The sequence below is a fragment of the Ranitomeya imitator genome, chromosome 5, assembly GCF_032444005.1.
Source record: "Ranitomeya imitator isolate aRanImi1 chromosome 5, aRanImi1.pri, whole genome shotgun sequence".
Classification (NCBI taxonomy): domain Eukaryota; kingdom Metazoa; phylum Chordata; class Amphibia; order Anura; family Dendrobatidae; genus Ranitomeya; species Ranitomeya imitator.
The window spans coordinates 182791432-182805281 of record NC_091286.1 but is presented as its reverse complement, the minus strand read 5'-3'; positions in this window follow the sequence as shown (position 1 = coordinate 182805281).

Genomic DNA, 13850 nt, shown 5'->3' with positions numbered 1-13850 from the left:
TGGATCCTTTAGCCCTTGCCAGTTGTCAATGTTCCTTGTGAAGTGTTGGATCACTTTCTGGCTTCTCCTGCTTGCTGCCAAATTCAGCAAATATAAGTGTTTGTTTTTTGTATCTGTGGCACACTGCTGTGTGCTTGTTTCAGTTTTATTCCTGCTCTGATTGAGGGATTCACTGGAGTTGCATATTTGTGGGGGGCTGTCTATCCTTTGGGGATTTTCTCTAAGGCAAGATAGTATTCCTATTTCCATCTTTAGGGGTATTTAGTCCTCCGGCTGTGACGAGGTGTCTAGGTGTGTTAGGTACACTCCACGGCTACTTCTAGTTGCAGTGTTAAGTTCAGGATTGCGGTCAGTATAGTGGCCACCTTCTCCAGTGAAAGTTCTCATGCAGCTCCAAGGTCACCGGATCATAACAGTCTCCCCCCAAAAAAAGGGAGATTAAAATTGGCACTAAGTGGATCTACGTCAGTTCTGATAGTTTGTCATACATCTTCCAGCCACGTTCTGCCACTTACATTGTGTAGTGTAATACACTGGGCCTGAGTTTTGGTGCAGTCTCCCCCCCAAAAAAGGGAGATTAAAATTGGCACTAAGTGGATCTATGTCAGTTCTGTTTGTCATATATCTTCCAGCCACGTTCTGCCACTTACATTGTGTAGTGTAATACACTGTGCTTGAGTTTTGTTGCAGTCTCCCCCCAAAAAAAGGGAGATTAAAATTGGCACTAAGTGGATATACGTCAGTTCTTTTTGTCGTATATCGTTCTGCCACTTACATTGTGTAGTGTAAAACACTGGGCCTGAGTTTTGTTGCAGTCTCCCCCCCCAAAAAGGGAGATTAAAATTGGCACAAAGTGGATCTACGTCAGTTCTGTTTGTTGTATATCTTCCAGCCACGTTCTGCCACTTACACTGTGTAGCGTAATACACTGTGCCTGAGTTTTGTTGCAGTCTACCCAAAAAAAAGGGAGATTAAAATTGGCACTAAGTGGATCTACGTCAGTTCTGTTTGTCGTATATCTTCCAGCCACATTCTGCCACTTACATTGTGTAGTGTAAAACACTGGGTTTGAGTTTTGTTGCAGTCTCCCCCCCAAAAAAGGAGATTAAAATTTGCACATATGGGATCTACGTCAGTTCTGTTTGTCGTATATCTTCCAGCCACGTTCTGCCACTTACATTATGTAGTGTAATACACTGTGCCAGAGTTTTGTTGCAGTCTACCCCCAAAAAAAGGGAGATTAAAATTGGCACTAAGTGGATCTACGTCAGTTCTGTTTGTCATATATCTTACAGCCACGTTCTTCCACTTACATTGTGTAGTGTAATACACTGTGCTTGAGTTTTGTTTCAGTCTTCCCCCCAAAAAAGGGAGATTAAAATTGGCACTAAATGGATCTACGTCAGTTCTGTTTGTCGTATATCTTCCAGCCACGTTCTGCCACTTACATTGTGTAGTGTAATACACTGGGCCTGAGTTTTGTTGCAGTCTCCCCCCCGAAAAAAGGGAGATTTAAATTGGCTGTTATAAACTTAGTGTTAAGTGCAGTGGAGATCAGTATCATGGGTCAGAAAAGAGGCCGAGAGACAACAGGTAAGAGTTCAATAATATTTATGATGGTATGCAGGTAAACAGCTATGACACAGCAGGTTAGTAGCAGACAGAGCTGGATAAGCAGTAAGCACGTGTACAGACCGTGGAAGTCCAAGTATGTCAGATCCAGAGACCTGGAGACCAAACCAGGCCTCCTAGCAGGGAACAGTCCAGCAGCAGATCCAGGGAAACAAGTCTTTCGATGAAGAGATGTAGATCCGGAGACAGATGGGGTATCCCAAGGTAACGAAGAAACCAGCAAGATAGCAGTTCTTCCAGCTTGATCACAAGTCCAGGAACAAGATACTCAAGCAATGAGTAATATACAGAGCTCCCTTATATACACCACAGACAGGAACAAGGAAAGTCTGACAGGAAGCAAGATGGCCCCCGTGAGGCCAGTGACTCAATCTTAGGTAAGGGCACAAGTAACCGAACTGAGGGCAACAGCAGACAGGAACAGATGTACAGTCCAAATCCTTACATTACTCCCTTCTTAAAAGACGTCCTCTGGACGATCTTAAGTCTGGCTTATTGGGGTATCTGCTGTGAAACAGTCTGATCAGATGGGGAGCATGGATGTTCTCCAGAGGTTCCCAGGAATTTTCTTCAGAGTATCCCTGCCATTTCACCAGATACTGAAGACGTCTCCTATGAATCCGTGAATCCAAGATTTTCTCCACGAAAAATTCCTCTTGCCCATCAATGAGGACTGGATCAGGAGGAGCAGAGGTGCGTCCGGGAAAAGAATTAGGCACTGCTGGTTTAAGCAGGGAAACATGGAAAACAGGATGAATTTTTAAAGAGTTAGGCAACTTAAGTCGACAGGCTACAGGACTCACAATACCGCTGATCTTATATGGGCCAACATGTTTTTGCCCCAGCTTGGAAGTTGGAATTCTGAGTTTTAAGTTTTTTGTTGAGAGCCAGACCATGTCTCCTACCTTTTTACGTTGGTGCTGGCTTACGGAATCTGTCTGCTACCTTCTTGAATCTTTCCTGTGCTGAAACTAAGGTGTTTTTTAGAACGTCCAAATTTTGCTGTAAAGATGCAATGCGGTCAGCAACCGCAGGCACAGACATGTCTATGGGGAGTCGAGGGAGAATACTGGGATGATATCCCTTGTTAGCAAAGAACGGAGATAATTTGGTGGAAGCATTCTGAGAGTTGTTATACGTGAACTCAGCCAACGGCAGTAGACTCACCCAATCGTCTTGTAGATGACACACGTAGCAACGCAGATACTGCTCCAAGGTTTGATTGGTTCGCTCTGTTTTGCCGTTAGACTGTGGATGAAAAGCAGATGATAATTTTACTTTGATGTCCAGAGCAGCACAGAAGCTTTGCCAGAACCGTGAGGTGAATTGAACTCCACGATCAGATATGACTTCATCCGGAGCTCCGTGTAAACGAAAAACATTTTGCACAACAAGATCCGCTGTTTGCTTAGCTGTTGGGACACCAGCACAGGGAATAAAATGAGCAGCTTTAGTCAACCGGTCAACTACTACAAGAATCGTGGTTTTTCCCTGTGACAAAGGCAACTCCACAATAAAATCCATTGAAATAGACCCCCAGGGACGAGATGGAAAAGGCAGAGGTTGCAACAGTCCGGTAGGTGAAGAACGAGGGACTTTTGACCTGGCACATACCTCACACAATGACACGTACCGAAGAACATCTTTCCGAAAAGTCGGCCACCAGAAAAAACGAGACAGAAATTCCTGAGTCTTCTGAACTCCCCTATGACCGGCAAACTTAGAGTCATGCATTAATTTCAACACACTCAGTTTTACTGTTTCTGGGATATACAGACGCTGTCCTTGAAACCAAAGTCCATTCTTGAAAGTCAGATTTACCCGAGTGGGTGGTTGACTCAAAAGTGAATCCGCAGCATAAGCCTCCTTAATCTCAGTTAGAAGATCCTAATTATGCAAGACGCTTACAAAGTTTTTTTCAGATAGAATGGTCCTTGAAGACGAAGCCGAAGTTGCTTCATCTGAATGAATCCTGGATAGTGCATCAGCCTTCTTATTACGAGAGCCCGGCCTATAGGAAATGACAAAATCAAATTGATTAAGAAAAAGATTCCATCGAGCCTGTCTAGGTTTCAGACATCTTGCCGACCTCATAAATTCGAGATTCCGAAGATCTGTGAGTATAACAATATGTTGGGATGCTCCTTGTAACAGATGTCTCCATTCCTTAAATGCAGTTATGATGGCTAACAGTTCCTTGTTGCCAACGTCGTAATTCCTTCTGCGGGTGACAATTTTTGCGAGAGAAAGGCACATGGATGCAAGAGATCTTTCTCACCTGTTCTTTGCGAGAGTATGGCCCCTACAGCACAGTCCGAGGCATCCACTTCCACTATGAAGGCTTTGTCTGAATCAGGGTGGATAAGAATGGGAGCTGTCGTAAATTTAGATTTCAATGTAGAAAATGCTGTTTGAGCTTGGGGAGACCAGACAAATGGCGTCTCCTTCTGGGTTAACTGAGTGATGGGTGCAACGATCGCTGAAAAGCGTCTGTAAAAATTGGCGAATCCGATGAATCGCTGTACTTCCTTCACTGACTTGGGAGTCAGCCACTCCTGAATGGCTTGTGTCTTGCTTGCGTCCATGCTGAGACCCTGGGGAGAAATAACATATCCCAAGAATTGAATTTCTGTTTTGTGAAACTCACATTTCTCCAGTTTGATGTATAACTGATTCTGCCGTAGACGATCCAAAACTATTTTCACGTGTCGCTGATGGTCCTCGTTATTGCTAGAAAAAAATCAAGATATCATCCAAATAAATCACAACAAAAATATCGAGTATATCCCGGAAAACATCATTCGCCAAGTGCTGGAATGTAGCCGGTGCGTTACGGAGACCGAAAGACATAATGAGGTACTCGAAATGTCCATAACGTGACCGAAAAGCCGTTTTCCACTCATCGCCAGGACGAATCCGTACTAAATTGTACGCTCCACAAAGATCCAATTTTGTGAAGATTTTGGCGTGTCGCACTCTCTCAAGTAATTCGGGAATTAGTGGGAGTGGATAAGAGTTCCTGATTGTGACTTTGTTGAGCTCCCGGTAGTCAATGCATGGTCGGAGTGAGCCATCTTTTTTTTTTACAAAGAAGATTGGAGCACCTGCTGGGGAGGAAGATGGTCGTATAAACCCCTTAGCTAGGTTTTCATCTATGTACTCCTTGAGAGCGTTTAATTCTGGCCCAGACAATGGATAAATACTCCCGAAAGGAATCGCGGCACCAGGCAATAATTCCACGGGGCAGTCATATGGCCGATGTGGCGGTAATTTATCCGCATTTTTTTTGTCACACACATCACTGAAGTCCCGATACTCTACCGGCAATGTCGAGTCGAACGTGACTGCTGTCTTCACTGGAGCCAGCTCTCCGGACAACGCTGATTCATTTGGAAACTAATTCCTTCGTTGTCCAATTGATAGTCGGATTTCGCAGCCGCAACCAGGGCAAACCTAAAATAATAGGAAAATTAGGTGATCCAGCAGGAACGCACCCAAATTTTGATGGAAACGTAGCAGAGCGAATCCCTCCTCGCCGTGGTAGAACTTACGGAAAGTAAGGCTATGTCCACAGGTGATGATGTTAATGATGAATCATCAGGAAAATCAAAGTTTTCAGCGGATATTTCCTGTCTGTGCGGAAGAAAACACACTGAAGATACATCCGAAAAGTCAAGTCCAGTTACTGCAGCTGCGGACTTGCGATTTTTCCCAGGGCACTCTGAAATATAGTGACCCGATTTACCGCAGTAAAAACATAGATTCTCCTTGAAACGATATTCCTTACGTGCATCGATGGGTTTCCTCCGTACTGCGTCAACCTGCATAGGTTCCAGCTCTGTCTGAGATAAAGTCTTAGTCAGCGCCTCCTTGGTGGGGGATGGAAAAGGCAGAAAGTTATTACGATTGGCATCAGCCCATTTTTCTTGACGACGTTCGGTGAGACGAATATCAATCCGAATACAATGATGTATAAAGTCAGCCAAGTTAGTAGGTGATTCACCTCGAGCTAGTTCATCTTTGATGGAAGCAGATAAACCTCTCCTGAACACTGCATATTTCGCTGAATCGCACCATGTAGTATCCAGCACCCATTTCCGAAACTCCATTGCGTATTCCACAACAGGACGCTTCCCCTGACGTAGTGTCAGTAATGCGGTTTCAGCTGTGATACTCCGATTAGGGTCATCAAACATTTGACACATTGCTGCAGTAAAGTCTTTCAGGGAATTCAAGCACACATCATTAGTCTCAATCAGAGGATTAGCCCAGGCTTTGTTTGTTAGCAACATAATTATAGTCAACACTTTATCCCGATCAGTTGCAAACTGGGCCGCACCTGCAGAGAAATACAGCTGAGATTGATTCAAAAACCCCCGAAATTTCTCTCTTTCACCACCAAACCTGAATGGTGGGAGTTTAGGAAAAGCCGGACCAGGAGCCGGGATTGGAGCAGATACCATGTTTGCAGCTGTAGTCTCCACATTTGAAAGTCGAGATGCTAAGGCCTGAATAGACGTATCGGCCACATTCGCATTATGATTAGTTTGCGATTCTAATGTCCCCAGTTTTGTTTTTATAGCCTGCAGCTCCCCATGAAGTCCAGAGACAAAAGAGCAAAGTTTTTTCATTCGCACCTCCATAGAATCTGACCCAGAGATCTCCATTTTTGGGGGCTTGAGTATTCTGTTATAAACTTAGTGCTAAGTGCAGTGGAGATCAGTATCATGGGTCAGAAAAGAGGCCGAGAGACAACAGGTAAGAGTTCAATAATATTTATGATGGTATGCAGGTAAACAGCTATGACACAGCAGGTTAGTAGCAGACAGAGCTGGATAAGCAGTAAGCACGTGTACAGACCGTGGAAGTCCAAGTATGTCAGATCCAGAGACCTGGAGACCAGGCCAGGCCTCCTAGCAGGGAACAGTCCAGCAGCAGAGATCAGTGCAGAGCAGATCCAGGGAAACAAGTCTTACGATGAAGAGATGTAGATCCGGAGACAGATGGGGTATCCCAAGGTAACGAAGAAACCAGCAAGATAGCAGTTCTTCCAGCTTGATCACAAGTCCATGAACAAGATACTCAAGCAATGAGTAATATACAGAGCTCCCTTATATACACCACAGACAGGAACAAGGAAAGTCTGACAGGAAGCAAGATGGCCCCCGTGAGGCCAGTGACTCCATCTTAGGTAAGGGCACAAGTAACCAAACTGAGGGCAACAGCAGACAGGAACAGATGTACAGTCCAAATCCTTACATTGGCACTATGTGGATCTACATCAGTTCTGTTAGTTTGTCGTACATCTTCCAGCCACGTTCTGCCACTTCCATTGTGTAGTGTAATACACTGGGCCTGAGTTTTGTTGCAGTTTCCCCCCCAAAAAAGGGAGATTTAAATTGGCACTAAGTGGATCTACGTCAGTTCTGTTTGTCGTATATCTTCCAGCCACATTCTGCTACTAACATTGTGTAGTGTAAAACACTGGGTCTGAGTTTTGGTGCAGTCTCCCCCCCAAAAAAGGGAGATTAAAATTTCCACAAATGGGATCTACGTCAGTTCTGTTTGTCGTATATCTTCCAGCCACGTTCTGCCACTTACATTGTGTAGTGTAATACACTGGGCCTGAGTTTTGTTGCAGTCCCCCCCCCAAAAAAAAGGGAGATTTAAATTGTCACTTAGTGGATCTACGTCAGTTCTGTTTGTCGTATAGCTTCCAGCTACATTCTGCCACTTACATTGTGTAGAATAAAACACTGGGCCTGAGTTTTGTTGCAGTCTCCCCCCCCCAAAAAAAAGGGAGATTTAAATTGGCACCAAGTGGATCTACGTCAGTTCTGTTACTTTGTCGTACATCTTCCAGCCACGTTCTGCCACTTACATTGTGTATTGTAATACACTGGGCCTAAGTTTTGTTGCAGTCTCCCCCCAAAAAAGAGAGATTTAAATTGTCACTAAGTGGATCTACGTCAGTTCTGTTTGTCGTATATATTCCAGCCACGTTCTGCCACTTACATTGTGTAGTGTAATTTACTGTGCCTGAGTTTTTTTGCAGTCCCCCCCAAAAAAAGGGAGAATAAAATTGGCACTCAGTGGATCCACTTCAGTTCTGTTTGTCATATATCTTCCAGCCACGTTCTGCCACTTACATTGTGTAGTGTAAAACACTGGGCCTGAGTTTTGTTGCAGTCTCCCCCCCCCCAAAAAAGGGAGATTTAAATTGGCACTAATTGGATCTACATCAGTTCTGTTAGTTTGTTGTACATCTTCCAGCCACGCTCTGACACTTACATTGTGTAGTGTAATACACTGGGCCTGAGTTTTGTTGCAGTCTCCCCCCAAAAAAGGGAGATTAAAATTGGCACAAAGTGGATCAACGTCAGTTCTGTTTGTCGTATATCTTCCAGCCACGCTCCGAGACTTACATTGTGTAGTGTAATTGTAGTGAATTCTGTGGCAGAGCTCCCTCCTGTGGTCACAAGTGGTACTTCGGCTGATTCTGTCTTTGAGCTTCCGTTGGTGGATGTGAGTGGTACTGCGGCTTCTGAGTTTCCTTCCTCAGGTGATGTGGTGAAGTCGTTAGGTGCTGCTCTATTTAACTCCACCTAGTGCTTTGGTCCTGGCCTCCAGTCAATGTTCTAGTATTGGTCTTGCTTCCTCCTGGATCGGTCCTGTGGCCTGTCTGCTCTGCATAAGCTAAGTTTTGCTTGTGTTATTTTTGTTTGCTATTTTTTCTGTCCAGCTTGCATAATTGGTTTTTCTGGCTTGCTGGAAGCTCTGGGACGCAGAGGGAGCACCTCCGTACCGTTAGTCGGTGCGGAGGGTCTTTTTGCCCCCTCTGCGTGGTTGTTTGTAGGGTTTTGTGTTGACTGCAAAGTTATCTTTCCTATCTTCGGTCTGTTCAGTAAGTTGGGCCTCACTTTGCTAAATCTATTTCATCTCTGCGTTTGTATTTTCATCTCTACTCACAGTCATTATATGTGGGGGGCTGCCTTTTCCTTTGGGGTATTTCTCTGAGGCAAGGTAGGCTTATTTTTCTATCTTAGGCCTAACTAGTTTCTCAGGCTGTGCCGAGTTGCATAGGGAGCGTTAGGCGCAATCCACGGCTGCCTCTAGTGTGGTTGGATAGGATTAGGGATTGCGGTCAGCAGAGTTCCCACGTCTCAGAGCTCGTCCTATGTCTTTTGGTTATTGTCAGGTCACTTTGTGTGCTATGAACTTCAAGGTCCATTGTGGTTCTGAATTACCTAATCATAACAGTACTGGAGGCCCAAAGTATTAATGCTTCTCAATAGAGGGAAAAAAAAAGTTCTGAGACCATTTTTTTTTCTTTGCACTGTGTTTTGCCTTTTTTTTCCCCTAGACATTTTGGTGTTTCAGGACACAGGTGTAGTGATGGACATTAAAGGTCTGTCTTCATGTGTGGATCATCTCACTGCAAGAGTACAAAATATTCAAGACTTTGTGGTTCAGAATTCTATGTTAGAACCAAGAATTCCTATTCCTGATTTGTTTTCTGGAGATAGAGCTAAATTTCTGAGTTTCAAAAATAATTGTAAACTGTTTCTGGCTTTGAAACCTCGCTCCTCTGGTGACCCAGTTCAACAAGTTAGGATCATTATTTCTTTATTACGTGGCGACCCTCAAGACTGGGCATTTTCCCTTGCGCCAGGAGATCCTGCATTATGTAATATTGATGCGTTTTTCCTGGCGCTCAGATTGCTGTACGATGAACCTAATTCGGTGGATCAGGCAGAGAAAAATTTGCTGGCTCTGTGTCAGGGTCAGGATGAGATAGAGATTTATTGTCAGAAGTTTAGAAAGTGGTCCATGCTCACTCAATGGAATGAAGGTGCGCTGGCAGCTATTTTCAGAAAGGGTCTCTCTGAAGACCTTAAGGATGTCATGGTGGGATTTCCCATGCCTGCTGGTCTGAATGAGTCTATGTCTTTGGCCATTCAGATCGGTCGACGCTTGCGTGAGCGTAAATCTGTGCACCATTTGGCTGTATTATCCGAGCATAAACCTGAGCCTATGCAGTGCGATAGGACTTTGACCAGAGTTGAACGGCAAGAACACAGACGTCAGAATGGGCTGTGTTTCTACTGTGGTGATTCCACTCATGCTATCTCCGATTGTCCTAAGCGCACTTAGCGGTTCGCTAGGTCTGCCACCATTGGTATGGTACAGTCAAAATTTCTTTTGTCCGTTACTTTGATCTGCTCTTTGTCATCTTATTCTGTCATGGCATTTGTGGATTCAGGCGCATCCCTGAATTTGATGGACTTGGAGTATGCTAGGCGTTGTGGGTTTTTCTTGGAGCCCTTGCAGTGTCCTATTCCATTGAGAGGAATTGATGCTACGCCTTTGGCCAAGAATAAGCCTCAGTACTGGACCCAGCTGACCATGTGCATGGCTCCTGCACATCAGGAGGATATTCGCTTTCTGGTGTTGCATAATCTGCATGATGTGGTCGTGTTGGGGTTGCCATGGCTACAAGTCCATAACCCAGTATTGGATTGGAAATCAATGTCTGTGTCCAGCTGGGGTTGTCAGGGGGTACATGGTGATGTCCCATTTCTGTCTTTTTCGTCATCCACCCCTTCTGAGGTCCCAGAGTTCTTGTCTGATTACCGGGATGTATTTGATGAGCCCAAGTCCAATGCCCTACCTCCGCATAGGGATTGTGATTGTGCTATCGATTTGATTCCTGGTAGTAAGTTTCCTAAAGGTCGACTGTTTAATTTATCTGTACCTGAGCACGCCGCTATGCGGAGTTACGTGAAGGAGTCCTTGGAGAAAGGTCATATTCGCCCGTCATCGTCGCCATTGGGAGCGGGGTTCTTTTTTGTGGCTAAGAAGGATGGTTCGCTGAGACCTTGTATAGATTACCGCCTTCTAAATAAAATCACGGTCAAATTTCAGTACCCCTTGCCGCTGCTATCTGATTTGTTTGCTCGGATCAAGGGGGCTAGTTGGTTCACCAAGATAGATCTTCGTGGCGCGTATAATCTTGTGCGTATTAAGCGGGGCGATGAATGGAAAACTGCATTTAATACGCCCAAGGGCCATTTTGAGTACCTAGTTATGCCTTCCGGACTTGCCAATGCTCCATCGGTGTTTCAGTCCTTTATGCATGACATCTTCCGAGAGTACCTGGATAAATTCCTGATTGTATACTTGGATGATATTTTGGTCTTCTCGGATGATTGGCAGTCTCATGTGAAGCAGGTCAGAATGGTGTTCCAGGTCCTGCGTGCTAATTCTTTGTTTGTGAAGGGATCAAAGTGTCTCTTTGGTGTTCAGAAGGTTTCATTTTTGGGGTTCATTTTTTCCCCTTCTACTATCGAGATGGACCCTGTTAAGGTCCAGGCCATCTATGATTGGACTCAGCCGACATCTCTGAAGAGTCTGCAAAAGTTCCTGGGCTTTGCTAATTTTTATCGTCGCTTCATCTGTAATTTTTCTAGTATTGCTAAACCATTGACCGATTTGAACAAGAAGGGTGCTGATGTGGTCAATTGGTCTTCTGCTGCTGTGGAAGCTTTTCAAGAGTTAAAGCGTCGTTTTTCTTCTGCCCCTGTGTTGTGTCAACCAGATGTTTCGCTTCCGTTCCAGGTCGAGGTTGATGCTTCTGAAATTGGATCGGGGGCTGTTTTGTCGCAGAGAAGTTCTGATTGCTTGGTGATGAAACCATGCGCCTTCTTTTCCAGGAAGTTTTCGCCTGCTGAGCGAAATTATGATGTTGGCAATCGAGAGTTGCTGGCCATGAAGTGGGCATTCGAGGAGTGGCGTCATTGGCTTGAAGGAGCTAAGCATCGCGTGGTGGTCTTGACTGATCACAAGAACTTGACTTATCTCTAGTCTGCCAAACGGTTGAATCCTAGACAGGCTCGTTGGTCACTGTTTTTCTCCCGTTTTGACTTTGTGGTTTCGTACCTTCCGGGCTCTAAAAATGTGAAGGCGGATGCCCTGTCTAGGAGTTTTGTGCCCGACTCTCCGGGTTTGCCTGAGCCGGCGGGTGTTCTCAAAGAGGGGGTAATTTTGTCTGCCATCTCCCCTGATTTGCGGCAGGTGCTGCAAAAATTTCAGGCTAATAAACCTGATCGTTGCCCAGCGGAGAAACTGTTTGTCCCTGATAGGTGGATGAATAAAGTTATCTCTGAGGTTCATTGTTCGGTGTTGGCTGGTCATCCTGGAATCTTTGGTACCAGAGATTTAGTGGCTAGATCCTTTTGGTGGCCGTCTCTGTCGCGGGATGTGTGTTCTTTTGTGCAGTCCTGTGGGATTTGTGCTCGGGCTAAGCCCTGCTGTTCTTGTGCCAGTGGGTTGCTTTTGCCCTTGCCGGTCCCGAAGAGGCCTTGGACACATATCTCTATGGATTTTATTTCGGATCTCCCCGTCTCTCAAAAAATGTCGGTCATTTGGGTGGTTTGTGATCGCTTCTCTAAGATGATCCATTTGGTACCCTTGTCTAAATTACCTTCCTCCTCTGATTTGGTGCCATTGTTCTTCCAGCATGTGGTTCGTTTACATGGCATTCCAGAGAACATCGTTTCTGACAGAGGTTCCCAGTTTGTTTCGAGGTTTTGGCGAGCTTTTTGTGCTAGGATGGGCATTGATTTGTCTTTTTCCTCGGCTTTCCATCCGCAGACTAATGGCCAGACCGAACGAACCAATCAGACCTTGGAAACATATCTGAGATGCTTTGTTTCTGCTGATCAGGATGATTGGGTGTCCTTCTTGCCTTTGGCTGAGTTCGCCCTTAATAATCGGGCCAGCTCGGCTACCTTGGTTTCGCCGTTTTTCTGCAACTCTGGGTTCCATCCTCGTTTCTCTTCAGGGCAGGTTGAGTCTTCGGACTGTCCTGGTGTGGATACGGTGGTGGACAGGTTACAGCAGATTTGGACTCATGTAGTGGACAATTTGACCTTGTCCCAGGAGAAGGCTCAACGTTTCGCTAATCGCAGACGCTGTGTGGGTCCCCGACTTCGTGTTGGGGATTTGGTTTGGTTGTCATCTCGTCATATTCCTATGAAGGTTTCCTCTCCTAAGTTTAAGCCTCGTTTCATTGGTCCGTATAGGATTTCTGAGGTTCTTAATCCTGTGTCTTTTCGTTTGACCCTTCCATATTCTTTTTCCATCCATAACGTATTCCATAGGTCATTGTTGCGGAGATACGTGGCACCTATGGTTCCATCTGTTGATCCTCCTGCCCCGGTTTTGGTGGAGGGGGAGTTGGAGTATATTGTGGAGAAGATTTTGGATTCTCGTGTTTCGAGACGGAAACTCCAGTATCTGGTTAAGTGGAAGTGTTATAGTCAGGAAGATAATTCCTGGGTCTTTGCCTCTGATGTCCATGCTGCCGATCTTGTTCGTGCCTTTCATATGGCTCATCCTGGTCGGCCTGGGGGCTCTGGTGAGGGTTCGGTGACCCCTCCTCAAGGGGGGGGTACTGTTGTGAATTCTGTGGCAGAGCTCCCTCCTGTGGTCACAAGTGGTACTTCGGCTGATTCTGTCTATGAGCTTCCGTTGGTGGATGTGAGTGGTACTGCGGCTTCTGAGTTTCCTTCCTCAGGTGATGTGGTGAAGTCGTTAGGTGCTGCTCTATTTAACTCCACCTACTGCTTTGCTCCTGGCCTCCAGTCAATGTTCTAGTATTGGTCTTGCTTCCTCCTGGATCGTTCCTGTGGCCTGTCTGCTCTGCATAAGCTAAGTTTTGCTTGTGTTATTTTTGTTTGCTATTTTTTCTGTCCAGCTTGCTTAATTGGTTTTTCTGGCTTGCTGGAAGCTCTGGGACACAGAGGGAGCACCTCCGTACCGTTAGTCGGTGTGGAGGGTCTTTTTGCCCCCTCTGCGTGGTTGTTTGTAGGGTTTTGTGTTGACCGCAAAGTTATCTTTCCTATCTTCGGTCTGTTCAGTAAGTTGGGCCTCACTTTGCTAAATCTATTTCATCTCTGCGTTTGTATTTTCATCTCTACTCACAGTCATTATATGTGGGGGGCTGCCTTTTCCTTTGGGGTATTTCTCTGAGGCAAGGTAGGCTTATTTTTCTATCTTAGGCCTAGCTAGTTTCTCAGGCTGTGCCGAGTTGCATAGGGAGCGTTAGGCGCAATCCACGGCTGCCTCTAGTGTGGTTGGATAGGATTAGGGATTGCGGTCAGCAGAGTTCCCACGTCTCAGAGCTCGTCCTATGTCTTTTGGTTATTGTCAGGTCA